General features: G+C 40.7%; 2 long non-coding RNA genes across 3 annotated transcripts; one reads left to right on the top strand and one right to left on the bottom strand.

Moving 5' to 3' along the window:
• Nucleotides 1-8,237: 8,237 nt before the first annotated feature.
• Nucleotides 8,238-14,233, bottom strand: LOC137482057 (uncharacterized). 2 transcript variants are annotated; one of them, XR_011003860.1, is made up of 5 exons: nucleotides 14,100-14,233; nucleotides 13,764-13,867; nucleotides 11,559-11,676; nucleotides 11,111-11,295; nucleotides 8,238-8,346 (listed from the first exon to the last, which is right to left on the bottom strand). It is a non-coding gene; the product is annotated as an uncharacterized lncRNA (long non-coding RNA). The 2 variants fall into 2 exon arrangements; XR_011003859.1 differs by having other exon boundaries at nucleotides 11,559-11,673.
• A 126-nt stretch (nucleotides 14,234-14,359) lies between these two features.
• LOC137482056 (uncharacterized) lies at nucleotides 14,360-15,465 on the top strand. Its single transcript, XR_011003858.1, has 2 exons — nucleotides 14,360-14,499; nucleotides 15,064-15,465. It is a non-coding gene; the product is annotated as an uncharacterized lncRNA (long non-coding RNA).
• Nucleotides 15,466-26,569: the final 11,104 nt, after the last annotated feature.

Here is a 26,569-nt window from a genome sequence, read left to right as displayed (position 1 = left end):
ATTTTTACAATGGGAAATAAAACTTCCTTTGAAATAATAAATGGACATGACAATATTAATCAAGAGTCCAGTGAAACAAAACTTCACAGCCTAAGTTTCAGCAGTACAAAGATGATCTTGAACATCACTGGCTTAATCTGCTTCTGGGAAACAGACTGTAGGCTCACAGCAGAAAGATCATGGGACTGCTCACCCCAGAGACTTCCCCAGGAAATCCCTGACCATGGGATAAATTGCTGCTAACAAATAGTGTCATTAACAGACTAGATTTTTAGAGTTTACCTTTGGCAATGGTGGGGGCTGTCCAGAAAACAAGCAGTGTACTAGAGTTGGCTGCAGCCTGGTTGAACCCTGCAGAAGGACTTGGCAGTGGCACGTATTGTCTGTTGCCAGGAAAGAGGATCCAATTTCACTGGTCTTTGCAATATGACCCCTGACAGTTCAGCTGTATAAGCACACCCTGAAAAATACTTAGGGACAGCCAACTTCTACCCAGACATTCAAAGGAGAGTTTTGACTACAAAGAACTCAAGGAAACAACTTTCCTTTTCTTTTTTCCCCCTCCTCTATAACAGCCAGAGCTTTTGCAACAAAGTGATCTTTAGGAGCTGGATTCATCAATATCAAAGTAACCTACACTTATCCAAAACAACTTCTTCCTCCCCTTCACCGATTAGAAGCAAGATGTGGGGTAAGCACATGTAATTTAAATACTGAGTCTTTTTCAGAAGGGCATCTCATAGCAGAGCTTGTTTGGACTGCACATTCATAAGCAAACTAGATATTCAAACACCAGATTAAAACTTACATATCAAAATAAGATGAAGATGGAGGTAGAAAACCCTATGTACTTACATTCCAGGCTAAGAGATGCACTGCCTTGCATGACCTTGTTAAAGGGGAGGAGTGTTTGACCTGTATATAAAAATTTTCTAAAAATAAACCCAGGCATATGAGGAGTCTTTATAAACTTATGATAAAAACATGGCTAAAGCCTCCCCTTTGCAGCCCTTTCTCACAGTTACTCTTTCAAACTGAGACTCACATTTGCACTTTGACAGCCCGCCTATGAGACACTGCCCTGTTTGTCACTTGCAGTGGCACAATGCATCCTGCTTGGCAGATCTGTGTGAAAAGGGAAATCTCACTCAGGAGACTGGACACACATTTCATATACAGCATTTTCTGAAGCTCCAAGTTGTTTTGGAGATGGGAGAAAAAACTTGACCTCTTTGTGCAACTGTTTGCACTTCAGGTAGATATCTGATGGGGAAAAACTGCTCAAACAGTGGATAGAAGGAATATAGTCCAGAGTTTATAGCACTGCAGAGCGGTTCTTTGGTTCTGCCTGGCTCCTGTTCAATAAGCATAGGCTTGTAGTGCTCTGGCTTGTAATTAGGGGACCACTCACACAGGAAAGTAGAAGCTTGACAGAATTTGATTTCAAGAGTCTCCCACAGAAACACCTTATAAACAACAAGACCCAGTGTAGAAAGGTACTTAAAATTGACTTGGGAAAGGCTTTTCTCTCTCCTCATCACATTACAAGGTAACCCTGAGCAAGAGGGGATGACACAAACTAGAAGATCTCGATTGGTCCAAATCATTTGGACAGAGTTCAGTAACAAAGGTTGTGCAGGAGTGCTCTCTTGAGAGCTTTGTGTAACCTTAAATTTTTAACCTGTCAGTGTCCACCACCCACAGAAGGCCCAAACCAGTGAAACAGCTTAAACAAGCACATCAGCAGCCTGCAGAGCTCTAGAACACTATGACAAAAAAGGAAGCAGGAAAGAAAACTAGCAAAAAATGCACACTACATCTATGGTAGGGATGGAAAAAAAACCCCAAAAACTAGTCTTCTCAAGATTTAAAAAGTTACTGCAATGACTCAGATTTTTAGACTTCTAAATCCTCAGACAAACAGATAAATGTGGTTGGGGGGACACTTTGTTCAGAGGTGAGCTCACATGCACACTTCTGTGCAAAGCCTGTATTGTTCAGTCAATCTGATCTCACAAGGGAAGCCCATAATCTTATGCTGCAGAGCAGAGGATGTGGAACTACAACTCCCATCTCCTCTGCAGGACGTGATCTCCAGGCCCAAGAACATCCCTAGCATGGCAAAGTGCCTAAGCACAGAAAATCTCAGCTGGCTGGGCAGAGGGAACACAGCAACCCCCCAGTTTCTCAGACACCACAGCTCTAAGGGGAGGCTGGCTGGACTCCAACATTACAGGCAGAACACTACAATGATAACAGCAATTTTTTTTTAAATTTTATTCAATTAAAACTGTAATTCTGAGTTTGTTAGTAATGCCTGTAAAACTTAGGTCAAAGTTACAATGTGCTTATATAGTTTGAGTTACAAGATATCAATATAACCTAATATAGCTATATAACCTGCTATCAATATAACCTGAAACATAGCTTTTTATACTTATACAACCTGATATAAATAACTTTCTATACAATATACAATATATCTTGTATACTTTCTATACAAGATATATATAACTTTCTATATAATGTAATGTCTAGTACATGGTTAACTAGTTGCTTAATGCTGAAAACCAAGAAAGTAAAAAGAAAAAAAAGAAAATAACTCACCAGGTGGATAATTTCTGAGATCGATAATTATAGTACTATTGAGAAATTAGAAGTGTAAAGCCAATTAGTCACAAAATAAATAATTTAGACCAGTTAGGACCAGACAGACCAAGGAACACTGTTACTGTGCTCTGGTCTAGAAGTCACAGAACAGGGAAAATGTCTTCACATAGCAGTTCCAAGCAGAGACCTGGATTGCTTTGCTGGTGCACTGGATAAGTATTTGAGAAAGAAAACAACAATAAATATATAATTTTCTCATGCTAAACTATACAGTAGTACACAGCTCTGCATCTGAGGGACGATCTCACACTCTCATTCATTTCCTTTTATTCTCACCTTTTGTACTTTGCCAGTTCTGGGTCTGTTGTGCTCCTTAAGGGCTTACATTTGCTCTATTGTTGGACTCAACCAGAGAGGAGAACCAGCAGCTTTCCCCTCTTGCAGCAGTCTCCTGAAGTAACTTTTCAGAACAGTGTGTTATTCTTTCTTCATGTTCTTTACTTTGTTAAACTACATTAAAAAAATAAAGGATGTCATGTGCGAGATACCTTCACAAACTCACAGAGTTCATCATGTGCCTACAGGTGAGTCTGGGCTTAGGACAAACTCTTAGCATGCACTCTCTTCGTAAGTCAGCTCTGTCGCTCAGGACTGTGTTAGCAACGCGTGCCACCATGTACAAAAATCCCTGTACAGAATTTATGGACCAGAAGCCTTCCCTGACCCTGAGGTATGTGAGCTGTCGGGCCAAACCCAGCCCTGGTCAATGGCAGCCGTGCTAGGTGCACAACCGCCTTGCAGCAGGCTGCTAGGGCTTTCTCCCATTTCTTCACAGGGATACCACAAATACTTGGGATGGAGAGGGAGCAGACAGGTGTGCCAGCCCGAAGGAGTCCCTCAGGAGCAGTAAAGCATCCTCACCTCCCATCCCTAGCAGCCACGTTCGGTACCTGCCCTGAGGCGCCCACCACTCCCCTCACGGCGCCCCCGCCATTTTCTCCCATGGCTTTTGCTCCGCCTCGCCCAAAAGCGAGGGAAACGCCCCGAGCCCCCTCAGGCGGGGCTGCAAAAGGAGGGCGGAAATCGCGGCCCAAAAATTACTGTTTTGCACCTCATAGAAGGGCGAAAATGTCTGTGTGAAGAAAAGCTGTGAGACTTGTTTTGACTACGGTTTGAAAAGACGTCATGGGAAGGTAAGGCTGCTGCCAAATCCCGCCCTCACTCCGGCAGAAATAGCCGCCCTTTGCCTGAGGTGCCCGGGCGCTGAGGGTGCCGCGCTGAGAGCAGCCAGGCCACACTACTAGAGCCTGCCAGAGACAGCCCTGGGCGCACCCGGGCTCCGCGAGTAACCACCGAGGCCTCCACATACCTGTCTGACAGTGGGGGGTGACAGGACATCTACACAGAAAGACCAACGTGCCAAAACCCACAGAGGAAAGGGCAGTGAAAGCGCCATTTTGCTCAGCAGCGTGTGGGTTGAACTATACAGTATCAGCCACACAACCTTTATAATGTGTATAGATAGAGCAGACTATTGTGCTGATGTAAAGATCAGAGCTCAGTGGCAAAGGGAGGTTATGAAATGGCCCCCAAACTTTGACTGCACTCCAGAGAGCCTCACCACAGCAGTTTGAAATATTATCAGCCTCATCCAAGGGCCCTAAGGGTCCTGCCTCCATACTGGCATTCCCCACAGCACAGAGAGCAGGAAAGACATCCCTGCCCTTGAGCAGCTCCAGTTTGTAATCCAGTGTAATTTACAAAAAACCAAAACAAACAAAAAAGTTGATGGAGCAAAGATATGAACCTGTGCAAGTAATGGTCTCAAGGACAGCCTCTTGCTTTCTGGAGTCTGCCATGAGGGCAGCAAGCTTTGGCAGATGGTCAGAGTGGACAGCAGGACAGTCCTGGTTTACGAGGCTTTAGTGAGGTGTGTCATTACCTTGATTTAGTGAGATGAATCAATGCTTGCCTGTCCAAGCCTCCAGTCAAGTAAAACATGCCAGGCCTTGCAAAGAGCAGAGCCCAGAATACCACTCACCTGAAGTCATCTCTGAGATACTTACCTGCAGGGAAATAACAGCTAAGGTAAGATGTTGACTACCAGCCGTGGAAATTATTTGTTTTGTATAAACTTGAGAATGTGGCTATCAGCCTACTTACTTGATTTTGTTTGTTTCCTGTGAGGTAAGATAAACCTCATTTTAAGGGTCCTGAACTTTCAGAGAGTTCATGGCACCTCTAAACATTGTTCTTAAATCAGCTGCTTATATCGGAGCAATATGATAACCCACAAGTTTATAATCACCTAATTGACTGCCGTAGGAAGTACAGCAACAGCTCCTTAGAATTGGTAGAATAGTCATTGAAACAGTATCAACAATTTATCTGCTGCCCATTCTGCAGATCTGAGGAAAGACTTGTCTTATGTCAGCACTAACAAAAAATAAAGCTCTTCTATAGTATATTAGGGTTACTAAAAACCTGGGTTTATGCAGAAGAGACTCAATTTATGGTTTCTGCAGAATTACGGAAGACAAAACCTCCTGCAATTGCAGGGTAGGCTGGAGTTTTGGCACCATTTCATTATTAAGTACACTTTTACAGCTGTGCCCAAACATGTCCACATGGAATTTACTGACTGAAGTAAGAGGCAGTTGTGACTTACAGTGTCTTAAAAAACAAAACAAAAAAAAAAAAGGTTGTTAGAGTATTATGTGAAAATAGCAATACACTCATATTGTGAGGCAAGCAGACACCACTAACTAGATAAGGGCCTATTAGCCTTCCATATTCTCTTTATGCATCCTCAAAAGCAGCACCACAGCAGCAGATAGAATGTGTTCTATCTTGATCTCTAAACCTTTCTTGAGTCCTACAAGTTTCCCTCACCACAGCATTGCTTCTCAAAGCCTCTGGTCCAAAGTCGCCTGGGGAGACAGGCGGGCTCCATTTTTAAAACCCTTGGACACCTTCTGTCTCAGAGAAGCACAGGGGCAGATTCACAGAGCCTCTGAGCAGCCTCGGGAGGCTCCCAGGGATGTCCAGGGCGGCGGTGACAGCACGGGAGGCAGCTGGAGGCAGCGGAATGTGAGCAGCATCCTGGGCTCAGTGGGGCTGCGGCACCGCCGGGGCTGGGAGGCACCGCTGGGCACTCGCCTGCAGGCTCCAAGACCTCTGTGTTTCCTGACTGAACTGAAAGTGAAAAATAAATGCTTTCAGTGTTTTACATCTTTCATCAGAGATCCAATTCCTGTCTCCAGTGTTGAAAATCTGTGTACATGTGCTGCATGTAATCAAAGCACTACATAAAATAGCCACTTTTCTGGATTTAGATAAGGGCTGAGTTTTTTTTTCTGCATTACTGATAAGCAGAACTGTGTCTTGTCTTCCTTTTTTTTATTTGCCTCTTCTTGGGCCCTGGCAGTTGGGTTAAGGAAATGGAACTGGAATGTTTATGGCCTAATACCTCTTGTTAAATGAAAGATTTGGTCTCTAGCTCACTACTCTTTACTAAGATCACTGCAGTAGGTTAATCCTGCTGGTTTTAGGAAATAAGTAAATTATCTTCTATAGCTTGATTTTAATTAACAACAATAGATAGGCTCTATCCACTAGAATATTAGTATTGGAATCTAGGAAGTGCTTGGAAGGAAAAATCAGGCTCTGCCTATTTATGTGGCTGAGATTAATCCTCCTCATCTACCACCCAACCCTCATTGATTTGGAGGATGTTGTTATGCCTTAGAACAGAGACTTTAAGTGAGTCTTGTTACTCTGTAATTCATGAAGTCAGCCTCTCAGTTTGCTGACAAGAACTTCTATGATTTATACCTGGACTCCGGAGAGCTGAGGGTTTGTTTTTCCCCCTTTCTTTTTTACAGCACAACTGGGTTGTTTGTGTCCAACATCCTTATACTCTGGAGTCTTCAAAGTGACTGAGTCATACTTTTTCCCAGTGTTTCTCTGGTCTTATATGGGCAGGTAAGAAAAAAGTCTGTCAATGCCAAAAGCATTTTCTAGAATGCTCCCTGAAAGGCTTCAGACTGAATATTAAAGACTGGGCTAAAGTCCAGCACACTGAATCTACAGAAGTTTCATAAGCTAAATTGAAGAATTAAACATTTCTGCAGTTTCAAGTGTATCCATAGCACCATGGTGCTATGTGGAGTGTGGCATGCATCTGAAGCTCTTTCAAAGGGTCACATACAATTTCCAGTATAAGTACTTTAGTATGGTGTAATAACTTGGCATTACAATTGTGTCTGCTCAAAGATTTGTATACAAGTTAGCATGAGAATATTTTTTTTTTGGTCTCAAAAAATGGTTGAAATTGGTGAAAGAATTTCAAAATATTTTTGAGGTTTATTTTGGGGAGAGGAGGTTATTTGTTTAATAACCCATGAAAATAGGGCTTAATTAGGAAGCTGACATTTGCATACTGATCCGTTCCTCCATAGGAGAGTCACAGAAGTCAGCTCTCCACACACATGGAAACACACAGCAGCTCTCATGTCCAGCCCACTGTGACATGAGCCTGCACAAAAAAATTTATTGCCAGTTTCCAGAGATTTCACATGCCACTCGTGAATGTCTTAATTATTTGGATTTAATTACCACAGTTCTAGTTGGAATACACTTGTGGCTGGCTTTCATCCAAACTGTGCAGCTGTCCTGACTGAGGGAACAGTTGGTCAATAAAAGGGACTTAACTAGTTAACAGAAAATAAAAATACATGGTTGAGAATGACACACCTATGATTATACTTAAGCTAATAGATAAGATAGTAGCTTGGAAACATGTGCACTGAGATTCAACTCTAAATACAGCGGTCTGCTTACCTTCTGAATTCTAGCAAGTCCTGGTGTTCTGAGCTTTCTTTTCCCCATCTTCAGTTTTGGCTGGTAATTCTGGTTAAATCAAACAGATTTACTAGAGGTATTCAAAAAGCTTCTAAGCTCTTGCATTGGTTTGTGCAGCATATATATTTGTATTGTGCATTGTGCCCATGATGTATGGCTCCAAGGGCCTTACAGTTGGATTAAAACATCCTCTGTTCTGAGAGCTGGCCTCTGTGGGAAACAGCTGATCTCTGTGGAGCCTCTAGGACCACTGCAGCCAGTTCTGATTAACTGTTCTGAACAATCAGAAGCATATCAGGTTAGGATTGAGGATAAACACTTCAGGTCTGTCATGGAGTCTGATAAAGGACCACACAAAAGAGGGGATGGTGTGAGATACAACCAGCACAACTAGAGAGATCAATTAGGAGGCATGGAGAATAAAGCTGCAGCAATAGAAAGCAAGCAGAGGGGACTGGATGCTGCACCCAAGAGGCATTCTGACCATCTCTCAGAATGTGTAACAGCTGTGGTTGTTGCTACTAAAGGAATAATAGTCTTTCCTTCTGAGAAAGGATGTAGAAGTTCAGCAAAATCTTGCTGAAGAGCATAAAATCATACTGGATTTTGTAGAAAAGGAATGATACATAGAAATGGGATGCAAGTTCTGCACAAGCAGGAAAGGAAACCTGCAAGAGAACAGGATGCATGTTTTCTCAAGAGCAAATTCCTTGCACTTCAATAATCACTAGTTTATGGATTAATCTTCGGACATTTAGCCAAAATTCCACTGAAAGCAAACGGTAGTTTGACTGGAACTTGTCATGGAGGGTCCAACACTTGAATCAGAAGGTGAATCTCCATCATCTACACTTGAAATAAGCTCATTCTTTCCTAAGGTAGAAAAAGAAACCCAACTCTTTCAGGATTTTTGCTTGAGGCAGCATTTTGCCCTTGCTTTTTATTTTACTCCACTTCTGATGAGAAGTAGCTCCAGTTAAAATGTCAACAATGTGAAAATCCTGATTTTGATCTCAAAAGCCATTTTATGCCAGTATGCTTTATGTTAGGGACTTGAGAATTAGGCCCAGTATGTCCATGACTTCACACTTCTCCAGGATCCTGAAGATGCATGATTTTATAAATGACACAGGCCTGTGCAGAAGCTGGAGCATTTCTGGAGATCACTCATGCTTCAAAACCATCACTGTGGTAAAAAAACCAGCCGTGGTTCATTGCATCTGTGTATTCTCCCCTGTGTGAATGTTAAAAGGCTGCCTGCCTATATTAAAGCTGCTGCTGGCTGCATACAAAATTCAGTGTTTATTTTAACACAAGTGAAAGAGCTACCACAAATGGCAGTGCACACGATCATCAAAGTGAAGGAATGGCAAACGCGCGCATATGAGAGTCCTCTGATGGAATTCAGTCTTTAGGAGAGAGCCAAGAGTTGCACAGCCCTCCTTCTCCTTTAGGATACCAGTGACAGTGTGAGGTCTTGGCAGACAGCTTCTGAAGAGAGGCAAAAGCATCAGAGGGAGCTCAAACTGCAGTCAGCCCTGGCAGATGCAATTTCATAGCCATACTTGGGATTTCTCACTAGGTCAAACTTCTGGCTGCTTTCTACACTGAATAAGGAAGTGTGAGTGAACACCGCCTCACGTTGGCCTTCTCGTATTGGGATTATTTGAAATCTCATTTTAGACAATGACAGAATAAGTAAAAAGTAGCAAAATACTGTGACAGCAATTTTCATTAAGGCACGTTCTTTCTCTTCCTGTCTGAAATTTTTGATACCAAAAATTACCTTTTTTGAAGGTATTTCTCAATATCGGACAGAATAGAAAAACTGTAAATAACAGAGGAAATTAGATTATGTCTGAAATTAAGCAACTACCCTCAAAACCTGCTGTTATGGAAAACTTCAGGGTAAGCAAGACTGTGATCTTTCATCATTAACCCCATTTATAAATTGAGTCTCATGCCCTCCCACATTTCCTTATTCAATGTTAACTTGCCTTTTAAAGGACAGTGAAAATTCTCTTGTTCATTGTTACTAATGACAAATATTAACTCATCTATTTCTAACATCCCATTTCATTAGCTTAATTTTTAACATATACCTTAATATGGAAATACTTTTACTCCTGCTGAATGTTTATCTGGTATTCCTGTGACAGGGTTTAATCCTGGCATTAATTTTTGTATGCAGTTAATCCACTTAATGGGTATTTTTATGAGAGACTGAAGAAACATTATAGTGAACTACCCACTTCAGTCCACACAAAGAGGTGGACATCTACCCAGTCTGCTGGTCATGTCAAACTGGAGTTCAAAGAAGCAAGCAGAACACATATTTCTCTGCCAAGTACGTTACTTGAATTTAGGTTTCCTCAGATTTGGGCTTGTGAATCCCAATACTTAGAACAGCTCCAGCTATCTGTCCTTGGGCTTGCTGCAAGTCATAATGTAAAGAACATGGGGGAGGAGCTGGCTAACTTAGCTGACTATAAAGATATTGCAATATTTAGGAAATGTTACTTGCTGATATTGGCAGGTTTCAGTTAAATGTCAGTGACTTGTGCTAGCTAAATATCCAACCCAATACATCTAAAAGTATGATCAAAGGAAGCTATTTATATACTTAAAAATACATATATGTATGTGTAATGATAGTCCAGTACAATAGTATCTGCATTAGCGAGTAGAGTGGTGGAAAAGTAACAGTTTTGGAGCAATTTATTTGGTTCTAAGCACCTGAGTTGGCCCTACATATATGAGGTTTTTTCAGACTCACTCCAATCTTGTCTGGACTAAATGCTGCTTTGGGGTCTGACCACATCTTCTGGTCTCACCTGAAAGGTACCTGGTGTGTGTGCCTCAAAGCCACCCAGCAATGCAGACAAAAGCACAGGAATTATGGTTAACACAGAGATTCACATCAAAACTACAGACCTGAATCTAAGTTAAAATGCTAATGAAGATGGATGTTATGTGCCACTGGCAGTGCAAATGGGTGATGTGGTCAGTGCGGTACCATTCTTCTGATAACCATTTGCAGAGAAACCCTCAGTATCTTTAGATGTTAATAACAGTGTGACTGTACTGGTAATTTTTGTTACATACATGCAGCCTGACCTCTCTCTGTGTTTAAATGCCATTTCAAATTCATTGCTGGCTAGTAGAATTTTAAATTATGTTCAGCTTTCTTGTGGCACCTGAAGCTTGTAATGCCTCACCATAAATGCACTATGCTGCCTATTGTCTGTAGAGCTGAGAAGCTGTTTGCTTTCCAGTGTTTTTTATGAGCAGTCTCTAAGTCATTAGTCAGCTTGGTCAATCTCTATTTTCCACTGGCCTATAAACTGGAAGGGAAAGTAAAATATGCTAAGTCGATGCTAAAATACCATGACATACCTCACTGATTTAGCAGGGAATAAACAAAAGACAGATCTTGCCTTTTATAGATGCAAAGTTGTATAATCTGCCTTTGCCAAAGTTTAATTACATGCAGTGTTTGTGGACTTTTGGAATCACAACCTCAGTTAATTTTCATTAAAAAAAAAAAAAAAATCTGTGTTTAAGCATCTCCCCATAAGATTTTTTTTCATCATAGGCAGGCTGTCATGAAGGAATCAACTGAAAAATGACCTATTACCTGTGACTAGAGATGCTTTGCATCCTTCAAAGAGACAGCACATGCATGTAGACATTTCTGATCCATCATAGCAAATGCTTTGCTCCATCAGTGCCAAGGACAGGGGGATAAATTCTGACACCCAGGCCTTGTCTGATTATTTAGAAAAGATCAGTGAAATCCCAGATCTCAAAAGTGCCTGAATGCTGCAACAGAATCCATAGCAGTCAGAAGTGGGATAAGAGGGATCACGGAAGTTCCTTACCCTCCCTGTAAGCTCAGGACACTACAAATACAACGGCTTAATCATGTCAGCATTACTACTGAGCATCCTAATGACAGGCACTTAGGGAAACTTCACACACCAGGATATTTGGGATATGCCTGAATGCCACAAAGCCCTGCTTGTTATTGTAATAGCTCCTCAGAATACTTAAAAAAAGGAGAAAAAAAAAACTGATTAAATTACCTTTTGGCTAAAGATACACATTTACAAATAGATTAGTCCTGCTGTACATAGCCACTCAGAATTAAGGGGGTTTTGTTCCATTTGCCAAACACTTTTCCTTCCTTCTATCACCACTCTGCTTCAGGTGCAGATAAACAAAGGCTGTGTTTTAAACTAAACTTTCCAAGCTTTTTCAAGCACAACACAGGCAATGACAAAACCTTCACCAACAGATTTCCAAGGTCAGGCAGAGAATTTCTGTGCAATCCAAGTAGCTGTTTTTTCAAATACCTCCTTCCCAGCTCCCCACTTTTTCATTTGGTGGCTACCACCAGTTACTTAAGAGTGGAGTTTGGCTGTTCAAGAGGCAAGTGGCAACAGTAAGCACAATCTGGCAGACAGCAAGATGATGTAAATTTTGGATGCTTCTTTCTGGCCACTGGAATGAGTTAGAGAATGGAGCTTTAATCCAAATCTACTTGACTGGAGCTAGTTTAAAGCTGCCTTTGCAGCTCACCTGTCAGCAGTAGAGTTTAAGTATATTGGAATGCCATGCAGGATAGAATCCAAATGTTATAGGAACTTGTACAGCAAGAAATGGTTGGTGGTGTATATTGGATAATTAAGTAGCCCCACACTCTGTCTGGCTTAGAGACGTGAGCAAGGAAGAAGATGGTTTTGCAGTTTATTTGACATTTCTTGCAAGATAACATTGTGTTGTTGAACTCATGGTTTATAGTTAACATTCCTTTTCCTGACATCAGACATCCCTACTTACCCAGGACTACCCACTGACCTCTGACATTAGAAATTCAGACTTAAGTCCCTGCACTATTAGAATTAGTCAGGAATTTGAAATGTCTCCCACATCTGAACCAAATGCAGTGCTGTTTGTTGACTGCACCTAATGGTAACCTAATTGTAACCTTGAAATGTCAAAGTTGTTGCTAACAACAAAGAAAGAATCCCAACCTGGCATATGAGAAGGAGCAGGGAAACTGGAAGAAGATGGTGATAAGCATAACTGTTATTAGAGCATCAGAGCAAAACAGGTGCTTGGAAGGAAACTCTGTAGCTTTCAATGCTTTTCTGAAGGCATTAGCTGTGCTAAGTGAGGGCGACTTTCTTAAGTATTTGGACAGTGCAGGAGGGCCCAAACCTTGAATGTCATGCTGTACCACAAGTTTCAATCGACATGTTTTCTCTGATTTTGAAATTGCTTCTTCTGCCTGTCAAAGAAGCAGGAGGAGTTACCAAATTTGGCCAGTGGCCCTGCACTTCTCTGAACCACAGGAATGAATTAAATTGGAGCTTGAGCATATTTGATCTTTATGTTTTCCAAAATCTGGGTTACATTTTCCTTTTGTCTTTCAAGAACAGGCAAACACATAAAGCATTGATTCAGTGGTCAGCTCTCCAGGGTTGCATGAATTATCACAGCCTGTGTTAAGGTAATTCTTATGAAGCCATTTTGGTTTACACTGGTTGAAAGTCTCAGGAAAAATCTTACCCAGGATTACCATTATTTCATTTTGGCACATTTACACTTCTGTGTTTCATCAAGTGACTGGTATTGGTGTGAGAAAACACAGAAAAGAAAACCATGTGGATATTTGTGTTCAAGACTAGATGTTACTAACTTACTTGTGCTCCCAAACCCAAGGGTACTTGTAAGGGCAGGGAATTTTCCTTGCTTTGAATTCTTACCTTTGTGGTCCAGAACATATCAACCAAAAATTAAAAAGCAGGGATGTCATAATTTCTTGCATGTTGGCCCTGAGCTCTGTACATTCCCTAGTGCTGGCAGACTCTACCTCACCAGAGGAACCCTGGCTGTAACATTTCCAGCAGCAGACTGAAGTGCTTGACACCCGTGAGTGCCAGACAAAGTGTGTTACTGAGCTGAGTATGATAAGCCTATCTCCAACAGCAACAACTACTGTAACTTATCCAACTCATTCCCATACCAATTGACATTTTAACTGCACACACACTGCCTAAAGGATCTAGGGAATTTGACAAGGGATTAGTTCAGATAACTTAGCATTATCACCATCCTACCAGCATTGTATCTTCTCTCTACAATGATATGCTTAATGGAATTGTCTGGTAAGCAGCAAGCCTCAGCTTGTTACTGTCCTTCAGGTTAAGTTTTTAAATCTTGGCAAACAGAAGTAGGAACACTCCTGAATAGCACTGCACAGCAGTCTGTTCCCTCACACTGACCTGGTAGACATCTGGTGTGCTACAGAAATGCTTCCAGGAGAGTTGCCTAAGTAGGATGGAACTGGGTTGGGATGTCCTCTTTAATCCTGTTTACCTGCAATTATCTGTGGTGATAAAAACATGAGTACAAATTAGAGATTGCTTTGAACTCCTTCAGAAAATACAGACAAATATTCAACAAGAAAGCAGGTCAGCTGTCCAGCACGCTCCATGGGAACTCCTCTTCTCCAAGAAAATGGGTTCATGTCATTCCAAGTTAGATGCATATTCACATCCCTGCAAAGCTCTCTAGGAACAGTGTACACTAGAGCAGTGTAAGATCAAAGCACCTCTCACCTCTCAGCATTTAATCTTGCCAAGTATCTCTGTGAGGTTTACATGCAATTATCTGACTTTACAGATGAGGTAGAGGCTAAAAGACACGAGTGAGGTCATACAGGAAGTCTGTGGGAGGATGAGGTATCGAACTGCTACTGTCATCTCTTGGGTGAGACACCATCTCCAGTGGGGCACTGGAGGTTTGCCTTTATCACTGCAGCAGGGTCTGAAAGAAAACAAGGGGAGTCCCTGCTGACAGTGAATGCATCCATGTGATCACCTAAAGGGAAGGAATGTAGGGAATTCTGTGTGAGGGTTTACAGCTTTGATCCATTTGTTTACGGTACTGTGATGTTAGCAGAGAAAAGCAAGTCTCCTTGGGAAACCTAGAAAGAATGTAACTCCTCTCCCTGCCATGGTAGGCTCTGAACCCGCTTGGAATGAAAATCTTGGTTAAAGCTGTAGGATATTTATTAATGGAAAATAATAGTGATTGTTCAATGCCTTTGATTGTAACACACTCTGCACACTAGACTTGCTGTGCTGGATGTGGTATTTCTGACATACTGACATTTGAAGAGCTCCATGAACAGCCAAATGTTGTTTTGGTCCCACACCACTGATGCTGAGGGAAGGAAATGTGGCAAGAATTAAGAATGCAATGATTTAGCTTGGAATTTAGCCAGAAATATCCAGCTTCTTTTAAAAAATAAAATTAGATGTTCTAGTAACAAAATATGGAAAGAATAAAAACCCTAGAACCATGAGCTTTCCCCATGCTTCAAGTCAAGGACTGAATTTTGTTAGAATTCTATTACCAAACCTCATTCAAGTTTATCATTGTACTTTCAGAACTGCTACCCTATGACATCTCTAGGTCAAGATGCAGCATCTCCCTCAGAGGCAGCACCCCTTTGTTTCTTGCAAAGGCAAATGAACAGCCAAGTTTTACATGGGACAGACTCTGCTATTTTCTTTCAAGGCCTGTAGGCATGTCAGTCTCCTGGCAGAGCTACTTGGAGCTGCAGACCACATCCTGGAGTGTCTGTATCACACTGGGTAGTGCAGGGCCAGACCAGACAGCTCTCAGCTCTGTCTTCAGCCTGGGAACTGAGTGTTGCAAATTGAAGACTTCTGCACTCCTGCACCATGTTACTAGAAATTTCCCAATTCTGTGGGCATGTCTATGTAAGGAAGCATAACCTGCTTGCAGATCTACCCGTGTATCCATCTAAATAATACGGCAATCTTACCAATGTCTATTTCATTGGTGTGTCAGGATAAAACTCGCAGATGGCCACAAAACTGAACGTTGCTTTGAACTGAAGGGATAACATGCACCTTCTTTCCAATTGTAAAGTAACAGTTCCTGTTTCTACAGCCAGCCTTTCCCTATGCCTGAGGAGATCACTCTGTGTGATTTTTGTTTAATTTAAAGGAAACCAAACCAACCAAATGATAAATCCCAGAATTTCGAACACTGCTTTATGGGTGCAGTGTGGTCTTTAAGTGTGCAGAATCTAGCACCCTAACATCAGACTACACCATTTACTCCTAGAAACAGGTGGCTTTCAGACCTGCTCTAGGGTAGAAAGGCAGACAATCATTAGCCTTTTCAACTTTTTGGTTCTAATGAGGACCAGACTATCCAGGTGTAACACTGACGCTACCAGTGCCACCCTGTAGCTTTAACTGAGCCAAAGGAACTAATTTTGCATAAGATTAGCAGTGCAGATGAGAACACTCCTTCCTTGTGCATCAGATGACAGCACAGAACCCACCCAAAAGAAGGAAGAGTCAAGCATGCTAGACCATATTTCAAGTGTGCTAAAGATGTTACATCATGTTTAGCTCATGTTAAAATCACCAAAAGATTTCTTTGTCCTTCCTCTTAAATACACGGAATTAGCTGCTAGGTGGAGGTATGACACTGAGGAGACACCAGGCTGGACTGAGGTGTACAGTTCCACAGGACTGAGAAGGGTTTTCATCCTAATGGGAGAGTAGTCACTGGCAGGGACTTCTTTCCCACTGCTTCACCCTGAAGCAAGTGAATTGAGACAACTTCTTTCAGGAAAACAGCAAAAGCCAGCTGGGACCCTGGAGAACTACAGCAACAATATGTAACAAACAGCTACTAGAAGTGTGGCTGGTATGAGTACGGGCAAATAGACATTTATTTCTGAAGCTGAGCATGACTTTTAAAAAGACATCGCATGAAATTACTGAGGGAAATTACTTGGTCTGTTAATTACAAAGAGTCTGTGGAGATTTATTGGTCTCCACCTTTGTTTTCCCTTAGATTTTAGGGGCAGATGAAAAGTTTTATGTACACTTGCTACTTACTCTTCTCTGTCCTGTCTCCATCACTTAGCCTTTGCAGCATAAAAAGCTTCAAGACTGCTGTGGTTAAATTCTAAATTGTCCCCTTGTTTCATCAAGGACCATAATATGATGCTCTGTTTCTTACCATATTCCCTTATTTCCTTAGGGATGTGGTGGAATTACCCAATGCATGGAGGCTGACTTTAGTTGTTTTGAAAGTCTCATTTTCTCTTTCTTTTTCAAAATGGTCAGCATCTCTTTAAGGCTGTTTGACAACTCTGAAAATGGAAGGTAGGGCTTTCTAATGCATGCTTAACAGCAGTCAGGGAATGTTAACAGGATGCAAAAGCATTCTCTACAACCAGACAGGAACTATGAAGAGAAGTGGCCAAATATGGTCCTGCTTCAGTATTCCAAAATGCCTTTGCAGATGCATGAGTCTGAGCAGCAGCAAATTTTCATCACCACAAACAAGGAGTGGACTACAACAGAGTGCATTTGCAATGTTGCATTTTTACTGCAAAAAACCCTACAAGTAGTCACACACAGTCCCCCCCCCCCCCCCCTTATTTTTTTTAACATAAGGTAGTGCCTTGGAGAGTGCAAGGGTGATGGCTAGAGGAGGCTCCTTCCACACCAGTGCAACTGAGCCCTTGCCAGAGGCTATGTCTGTTGGCAAATATGAAGGGACCAATCTACACAGCCCTACTTTGGGAGGGGTTTCAGAGCTCCCTGGGGACAATTGCTGGCATCCAGGTTAACACTGAAGGCATTTTGGAGTGGTCACTGCTTCACTGTGGGCACAGCAGCTAAGTTAAATAAGGACAGAGGAGGTGTATTGTGTGGAACTGCAGCCCTGACCATACTGACAACTGAGGAAGTGGTTAATAATTGCATTTTTGTATACAAAATGGATCTTGACTGTCTTATCACGATGACTTGTACCTCAAAGAAGAACTATCCTGACAAGAAGGAATACATAGACTTGGTGTTAGCTTCTTCCATTTATAGAATTGGATTTCTCAGAGAAATATAGCAGAGAGGTACTCAAACTAGTCCTAAATGAGAGACTGAACACCAGAAGTAGTCATATGAAAAACATAATACTTCTGAGGAAGTCCCTCCCTTCTCCTTAATGCTAATACTGAGACATTTCCCCCATTTTGTTTACTTTTCCTGTCCTGTAAGTTGATTCTGAGCCAAACATAGTAAGAATGAGAAAAACTATAACAGTTTAGTTTGAGGAGGAAGAAAGGGAAGAAGCTTTCTATCACTGTACTTCGTAAGTCTCATGCCTGTGTGCAATACTGTTCTGATTGGATTTTATTTTTAAAACAGTTCAAATAGAGCTGTCTGCAACAATTTGAGAACTAAATGAAGAGAAAAGATCTTGTTGACCATTCCTGCAATGCAGTTCAGTGCTTTACACCAGAAGTCGTTACACCAAGTGGTTTCCCCTCCAAATCCTGTATCTGTTAAGACACCTGAAGAAGGATGCTTCACTAATCTCTAATTTTTAAAGACCCCTAACCATACAAACCTTTTCCCAGGTTATAGGAAGAGTTCTCCACAGGTATGTGAAATAATTTCTTTTCCTATGTCTCCATGCCTGATGAGCACTAGTTCCACTTCTTGTGCTTCTGTGGATTTTAGAGGTGTGGGTAGAACTCTTTGCATGAGAAGGGGACAGGAACAGGACCTGGCTGTGCTGCCGGTAACTTGGGGGAAAGTGTTGTGCTGGATCTGAACTGTGGGCTATTCCAAGGTATGTTTAAAGAAGGTAATTTTTACTGTTTGGTCTACCTCACCCAAATGTCTTTGGAGATAAAAATAAAGAGGAAGCAAAATAGATTAAAATATAATCTAACAAGAGGCAAAATTAGCATTGAAGATTATCCCATTTTTCAAATTGTTATGTTATCCTTTTTACTTAAAATAGTTTAGAGGTTATGCTAAATTAACTCTTTGCCGAAGTTAAACCTTAATTACCTGTCTCTGAAGAGAAAAATTAATTATGTTATCTATATTCACTAAGAGAAGAGAGAGGAAAATTGCCAAGAGCCATATAGCTCAGTGGTAGAAGAAATTCAGCTCTCACACTTGAGGGTTGTAAATCCTCAATGTTAACAGAAGTTTTACACAGCCAAAGAGTGAAAGTGCAATTTCTGTGTAGCAATAGTGACAACAATATGGGGGAAAGCTTGGCATTTTAAAGCAGACACACAAATTCCACCACAAATTCCACCCAGTTCCTTGCTCCTTTGTTTCCCAACATTTGGTGAATTCCTCCCACTTTCCATGGTTTATTTGGGAGTTCTTGCAGATGTTTTAGATTTCATCTAATCACAGATCAGCACTGCTTATGTTGGGGTTTTTTTAAACAATATGAAATACATAATTTAGTATTAAGCTCAATTTTCCAAAGCCTCTGTTCCCCTGTGCCTTTTGTTCTCATGTTGCCCATTATAAAAATGGACTTATTAACTAGAAATTATTTCACTAATATTTTCAAGCTTTGACCATTCTGTCTGTTGGTAGACATTTCATCTATCTCCGTAGTGCAAGAATTCTGTGTGGAATTGTGCTCACTAGTATATTTGCAGTTTCACACTTTACCTGAAGAAAAACTGTAATGCAGTTCAGCATTGCTTGCTGGAGGTTGAACTGTAGTCATAGATTGGGATGAGGTGGTGGAGCACAAGCAGCAGCTTTTCTAGGCATAGAATCAGCTGACACAAACAGGAGAAATCAGAAACTCTTCCTAGGAATAACACTCTTCCTGCTTTCCACTGCACATCCCTGCAGCTGGGCAGTGCAAACAGTTTCAGCCATACCTGCACTCCAGGGTGGAGTTTGCCTGACACATTCTGGAGGCAAGTAGGATGCTGGTAGTGACTTTCCCCATTTAACACAGACCCGTATGTTAAGAAAGCTACTAAGCTTCTAGCTAACTCATGTGGACTCCCTCCCTTAGTGATTTCTCTCCTTGGCTCCTGGAAGCAGCTGGTTTTAAGTGATGTTTATAGAGCAGGGTGTGCTGCTAACTCATCCAAATGGTAGGCCTCCTGCAAACTTTTAAGAGGCCTCTGCTTGTTGCTGGCCTAATTTTCCAGATCTTATTAAATGTTATTCTGGGCACTAGTCTATACCCTTGTGAAATTCCTTACTGAGCAGATTATAAGGACAGGCAGTGACCCAATAACCTTCATTTTCCTGGGATGATGTAATAGCTGCTTCATGCTCAGGAAGTAGAGTGGGCTGAGTAGAACAAAATGAGCTGCTGAAATTCCCAAGTCAGCATTTTGTTTCCATGCCACTGAGGATAGAATTTCAAAGTGTAGAATGGTCCTTCAAGTTCTGTCTTTTATGAGGTCAGGCTAAATGCTTCCCTTTTATATATGAAGAGAGGGTGATCTTTGCCAGAGTCTGCACTGGGTTTGCTCTTGTTTTGATTTCTGCTTTGGTTGAGAGCTCTGTGTAGCAGGAAATGCAGTTTTCAACAGCAGTTCAGGCTCTGCTGGAAAGTGGCCCCTGCAAGAAGCAGTGGGCTGCAGAAGCATCAAAGCAATTTAGCAGCAGCAGACTGTCACTCAAATTTCTCCTTTCTACTCAGTCTCAGCTTCAAGACTATATTTGATTTGGGGCAGTGAAAACCATGAACGAAAGAATAAAAGAACAAAGCTTTGAAGAGTTGGCCAGGCTGTGAGACAAGTGTAAAGATTTCAACATAAACCTGACTGGTGAAGGGCAGGTTATAAACACCCAGGATTCTTGACAAGAAAAAACTTTTAAGAGCAGTCTACAGGGATCTCCAGCAGAGGATTAAAAAGTATATTAAAACTGGTAGATTGGGTGAAACACCAGAAAACATTCTCTGCAGTAGCACTTGCAATAGCAGAGAAATAGACTGGATGCACTAACACACTTGTGGATACTCTAACACACTTGTATGTGCATTGGCTTGTCTGCAGGGACTGCAGTCATGTGGACAGCTGTTTAGATTCAATCATTCAGGATGATTACCCTGGAACCCTAACATTGGGTTCCCATCACAAAGTAAACACTCTGTAAAGACAGAGACACAAAGGCCCTGTGGCCAAACCCTTACTGTGACTGTTAAAGCCTGTTCCTCATTCTTGATGTCAAAAGCATGTTGTCTTCTCTTAAAGACTAGTCCAGAATTTTCTTCCTGCCTAATTTAGGACCAATACATATCAATTCCTCTTATGCCAACACCACTGTGAATTTAAATAGCACTCTGATTCCCAAATCTGCACTTACCTTCTTGCTGTTTTTATGCAGAGGAGCCATATCTGGCTCAGTCTCTTATGCTTAAACAAAACACTTCTCCCTTCGGCTCTCAGAACAGACTCTCATTTCCTTTTGATTTCAGAATTTCTGCCCTTTGAAACGCTGTGCTTAGGGTTTCTGACCATGGAAGTTTCTGTAGGGGAAAAAAAGTTGTCAGAGCATTCAAAACTGGTCCCTAGAATGAGTCCTGCAGGAGCAGCTCTTTACAGAGCTCTGGGGAAGCAGTTAGGCTGAAGAGCTGCCAAGCGGTTTTTGAGCAAAGAGATGCGTTTTTCTTTGAAAATCTAAACAAAGCAACAGGAACTCACTGCTGATGGAAGGGACTGGACATGAGACTGGACAATTACTGCTCACACAAGAGAATTTTCCAGGGTCCATGTAACGTGTAGAAACAAAGCTGCAGTGAGATGCAAAATTTCTCCTTAGGGCTGCAACATAAAGAATAGTCTGTTCTTAGTCCAGAAGGAAACAAAATCAGATGAATTTGATCCCAAGTAGTGAACAAAAAAATGCCAGGCATTTTCTGGATGTCTGTGTTATTACAGGGAACAGCCAGAGATGAATTATTTGTCTTTGAGCTATACAGCTGTTAAAGTTCTAAGAAATGAAGTCATGGCTTTTAACATGCCCCAGTTATTGCATATATTTTTGTTTGAACTCTAAGGTGGCTTGGACTCTCAGAAGTGCACAGATGTCTCAAAAGCCACTATTTACTTTTCTGCAAGATCAAAAGGGACCAAATATTTGAGTTCACCTGATTTTAAATATAATTCTGTAATTCACCATAAGTAATGTCACTGCAAGTTTGACTTACCCTTTCGACACTGCCATTTTTACTGGCATGGAGCAACTAGAGATGGTATAATCCTTGTCTGGAAACAAATATCTGAAACAAGCCTCAAATGGTCTGCTTGCCATCTCAATTTGCACATTTTTGGAGTTTTGCTAAACCATTCTATGAACTTGAAAGTAACACAGCATTTACCTGCTAGGAAAATCCAAGTAAAGTTCCCCCAGTCCTTATCCTGTTTTCCTTTTGCAATACAGTAAAGATGCAGCAGTATCTTTCATTATGTCTATTAAAGGATGGAAAGCTGTTACCTCATGTTTTGACCCCCTACCCTTGGTCACAAGGATTATTTTTTGTCTCCAGCACAGGATTTGGACTTGCCTGTGCTGCAGTGTTTGGCCAGCCCCATTTCTAGGACACATTCGCACATATCCAAAGCTGTGCTGGCTTCTCAGTTCCACTGCAATAATGTAACCCACCAGAGAGAGACCTTTGCAAATGACAAAGCCACTCCCTAACCTCTGCCTGCCTTACAGTCCCAGAAGGAAACTACAGGCAACTTTTTATTCTGTATCCAGCAGCTCTCCCTCCACTCAGAAGCAACCAGGATACCAGGAACCACACAGGATCTTTGGCAGGGAGGAGGAAGGGTAGGAACCAACAAAATAAAGGGGAGTACCTGCTGTCTTCATCAACTGACATCATGAATCTACTCATGTATTTTACAAAACATTTAGTCTATAAAACACTCAGCATATTCAGTTTTTCCAGTTCCAGTAGAGAAGTAGGACATCCTTTGTGGATACATTTTTGCATCTAGCCTGTTTTCAAATAAAAAGATCTTGAACAAACCAAAATATGAGGGATCTGGTTATGTAGTAAGGAGCCACTCCTGTGATTCAGAAGAGGTCTGAGATGAATCCTGAACAGTCAGGAAACTAACAAGAAAATTTTCTCTGTGGCTTGAATTGCTGAGCTACAGCATCTGGAAGCATCATAGGCATGTCACAGCAGTGGTATAGTTTGAGAATTACCCTAAATAGCCTTATTATCACCACTAAATGATAGAGTATGGCAACTGGAATGCTAGCCAAACACAATGAAATGACTGATGAAGCTCTTTTTCTGAGGTCATCTTTTTGAACTCCTTTTTTTTCCCCCACAGTTTTCACATGTGAAATCTCAGTAACACAAGTCCCAGATCAGAAAAGATCAGCAATATATATGAGATCAGCAACATGTCATTAAAGGTCTCACTTTCATTTTTTCTAAGGCAAAAAGAAACATTCTCAAAGTTACACTCACACACAAACATTTAGCTAAAATCACTACTGACTTCATAAAGCAAAAGTTCAGTCTTAAAAAAATTATGTCTTAAAACATAATCATCAGACTGGATCTCGAGAAACTGTGCTAGCCTTTTAGAAACAGTAATTTCAACTCATTTACCATTAAAAATGCAAACAAAAGATGAATATTTAGAAGAGAGAAAATACTCATGCTTATATAGCTGAAGGCAAAGAGTAATTGCAGACAGCAGAATCACTGCAGCTGACTAAAGGCATCTCTGAGTAAACTTCAAAACAGGTTCTGTGGCTAAAAGTGTCACACTAAAGGCTTCAGTGCCTCAGGATTCTCATCGTATTTTCCAGGCAGCTTTGGGAAAGCAGGTGGCTGATTTAAATAAGCTGCAAAGCTTTTGTCCAAATTATTAAAGCTGTCACTTCTCTTGTAGAAAAAGTCAGAGAAAAAGAGTGCAGTAAGCCCTAAATGGAAGGGAACTGAGGCTGGTGCTTTAACAGCAGAGGTTACAACATAAGGCAAAGCCAAGGAACTGAGCAAAGATTCTTGCAGATTAAATTCAACTCTGGAAGACAGGATGTTTGTCTAAAACCTTGGCAGTGAAAAATGGTTATTCTTGGCTCTAATCACAATCACTGTTTAAGTCCCTCTGCTATACAGTTACCAATAAAGAATGCATTTGATTTCTCTGGAATTGACAGAGTGCAGAAACATTAATGCATAAAATAATGTATACATGAACTAGATGGGAATATAAGTATTAACTCTTTGCTGAACATGGCTTCTACTGGTCTGTCTCGTTCTATGTAGATCACATGAACTGGACTGGTTATTGTGTTCAGGGCAACCTGCTCTATGGATTTGAACAAATTATCTCCCTTCCTGCAACATAATTTTGCCATCTGTAAAAGAGGAGTGACTCATTTGCAGTGCTCTACAAAGGACAAATAAGAAATTTGTAGTAGATTATTTTTATTAATGCTTTAAATCTGCTATGGTGATCTTGGAATGGGTATGATGGAGGTGGTTCTAACAGCATAGCAGTAAAGCCCACAGCCAAAAGGTCTGAAACACTGTCATTTGGAAATCTCTTAAGCGTGGGCTTAATCCCAAATAGATGCAACTATATTGCAGACAGAATATGAATGATTAAAAAAAATAATGTAAATATGCGCTACAGCTTTTGGTGAACTGGGATATAAATACTTTTTCTGGTTTGGAACCAAGGCTGATGAACTACTGTCTGGCAGTACATCCATAATACACATAATGTGCTTATGGGTGAACTGGAAAATGTACAATACAGTGCAAATACATATTTATAACATACCCAGTGCACCAGAATCTGACCATTATTTCCATGACTTAATCAGGTCAACAGTTTGGTGACTTATGTTCAATTAAATATTTTAATCAATAACTTAGAATATGCAATGCAATTTGAATGCACAGATCATCAACTAATGCTGGAAGAAGCCTCCCTGTTAACCTTTTACATGGTCAGTTGCAACTTACAAAATACAAAAAGCCACAAAGACTTGATTTGAAACCACGTTCAGAGAAGATGGAGCATAGTACAGGCAATTATTCTATAACAAAAGGGTTATACTAACAGCCTAGGCAGTGCTGAATATTGGTCTGTGTGGCATTGAAGAGTCCAATTAGTTTTATTAAACTCAGCACTTTAAGAGCAAGAAATGTATTTGGAAAATAGCCAGTGACATTTTCTCACTCTCCTAATGCAGCCTCTTTTCCTGAAAATGCCTCTGACTGTTAAATTAACACTTGATTCAGTACCATGAGTGAATTTTCATCATCATAAGTTCTGGCCTTCTAAACTTAATGCTCCATGTAATTTTTTAATAAAGAGATGTTTAACTTTACAGCAAAACTTGTTATATATAAACATGCCAAAAGAAATCTCCTTCACCTGGATAAACCCTCACAGTGGACATTTTAGAATGGTACAAAGTCACCAGCCCTTGTTATCCATTTTAAAAATAAATAAATATACTTCAAGAAAATAAGCAGGATGGAAATAAAATCATGTTTTAAGATAAGCTTTACATCATCCAAATTAGACAGTATGTGGGTAAACCCCACATAGTAGTATTTGCCCTGCCACACTAAACACAGCTGACTTGCACAGGTGGAAAACTGAAGTGTATATATTGATAAAAGATGTTCCAGGAGGAAAGAACCCAACTTTCATAAGAGAAAGGCAAAGGCAAACAAACTGGTAAAGGAGGATAAGGTCAAAAGGGATCCAAGCATATCAAACACTGTGGTTAGGCAATACTGTGGAAGCAAAACCAATTAATTTTCCTAGAGCCTCTAAAGTAGTGCCTAGAATGTTCTGAACACAAATTAAAATTGTGCTACACCAAAAATACAAACGGGCAGCAAACTTACTAAATTTATTTTTTAGTAGCTTAAAGTATCTATTTTCACAGATATTTGAAAATATTTTAGCCTAAAGCATGTCTAAGGCCTTTATAGCCCTTCATTATTCAGCTAACCATCACTAAAAAATGAGCTTCTTTAGTCTTGTTTCTGTCATGAAGAATGAGTGGAAAAAGCTATCACATCATCAGAGATGTAACATACACATCTGGTGAGCCACTTGATGAGCACATAGAATGCCCAAAAGATCCCACTTTGACATGAGTGTAATTATGCCAGAAACAGCCCCTTCTGGTAACAGCGTTAAAGTACTTGTAATGCAGCTGAGCAGTGGCAAGACTTCTGGCACAGTTTTCCTATGGAAAACTGGAGTACCTACACACACAGAGTTATATTTGACTTGGAAAAAATGTTGAATGAAATGTAAATAATGAAAATATAAAAGCAAAACTTGCCTTCCCCCCAAAAAAAACCTGCATAACACCAAGTATCCAACACCCTTGAATAACTGGTGTTTGATTTTTCTATGTTAAAAACTTAAAGGATATTGAATGGTCACAGAGAATACCTGATACAAAGATACCGACATATCATAAAGTAAGCACTCCTAGTTTTGTCTGTGCAGCAGAACTTGAAATGGAACAATTTTCTCTGTCACCTATGAATTTTAACCTCTTACAGGCAACTTTAGCCTTATTTTGCTTAAGGAGCAAAATAATCCTTTGCATGACCACCTGTGCAACACAAGTCACAAATACCTGAAGGCAAAAAACAAAAAAAAAAAAAACCACCCCAAAAACTTAAAAAAAAAATCTTTCAAGGGGCTCATTATTGGTGAAGACCAAACTAAACTAAAATATATTACTTTTTCATTTGTGCCTCTCTTGGGGTTAAAATTTTAAAAGGAAGGGAAGACATTAAAGTGAGAGTTTAAACCCCTAGAAACTCCAGCAATAATATTTCAAATCTGTCTTCAGCAGAAGGTTCTTTCACAGCAACAAAGTGCACTAATTTGAGAAAAAACAGGGGTTTGTACTGCTTTACTTTTTAAAATGTTTTTTAAAAAGTGACAAAATGGCACTTATTTATAGCTTGGTAAATGAGGGCAATTTGTAAGAGAGTTGTGACTCATGTGACTAAACAGTTTTTGCACTTGGCATCATTAACTGTGCGACAGAAATGTGTTGTTTCATTAACATGACCAACCACGTGTGTTTAATGTAAATAATGTGAATGTGGAAAAGCAGGTTTCAGAAATCATGACAGTTATGGGCAGATAACTCTCTTTGTTAACCATGATGCAATTACATAAGGAGAAATCTTAGAGTGGAAGCTACCTGCCCCTAAACCAAGCCCA

The sequence above is a fragment of the Anomalospiza imberbis genome, chromosome 13 (genome assembly GCF_031753505.1).
Source record: "Anomalospiza imberbis isolate Cuckoo-Finch-1a 21T00152 chromosome 13, ASM3175350v1, whole genome shotgun sequence".
NCBI classification, from domain to species: Eukaryota; Metazoa; Chordata; class Aves; order Passeriformes; family Viduidae; genus Anomalospiza; species Anomalospiza imberbis.
Note: the sequence above shows the minus strand (reverse complement) of the source record. Positions and strands in the feature narration are given on the sequence as shown.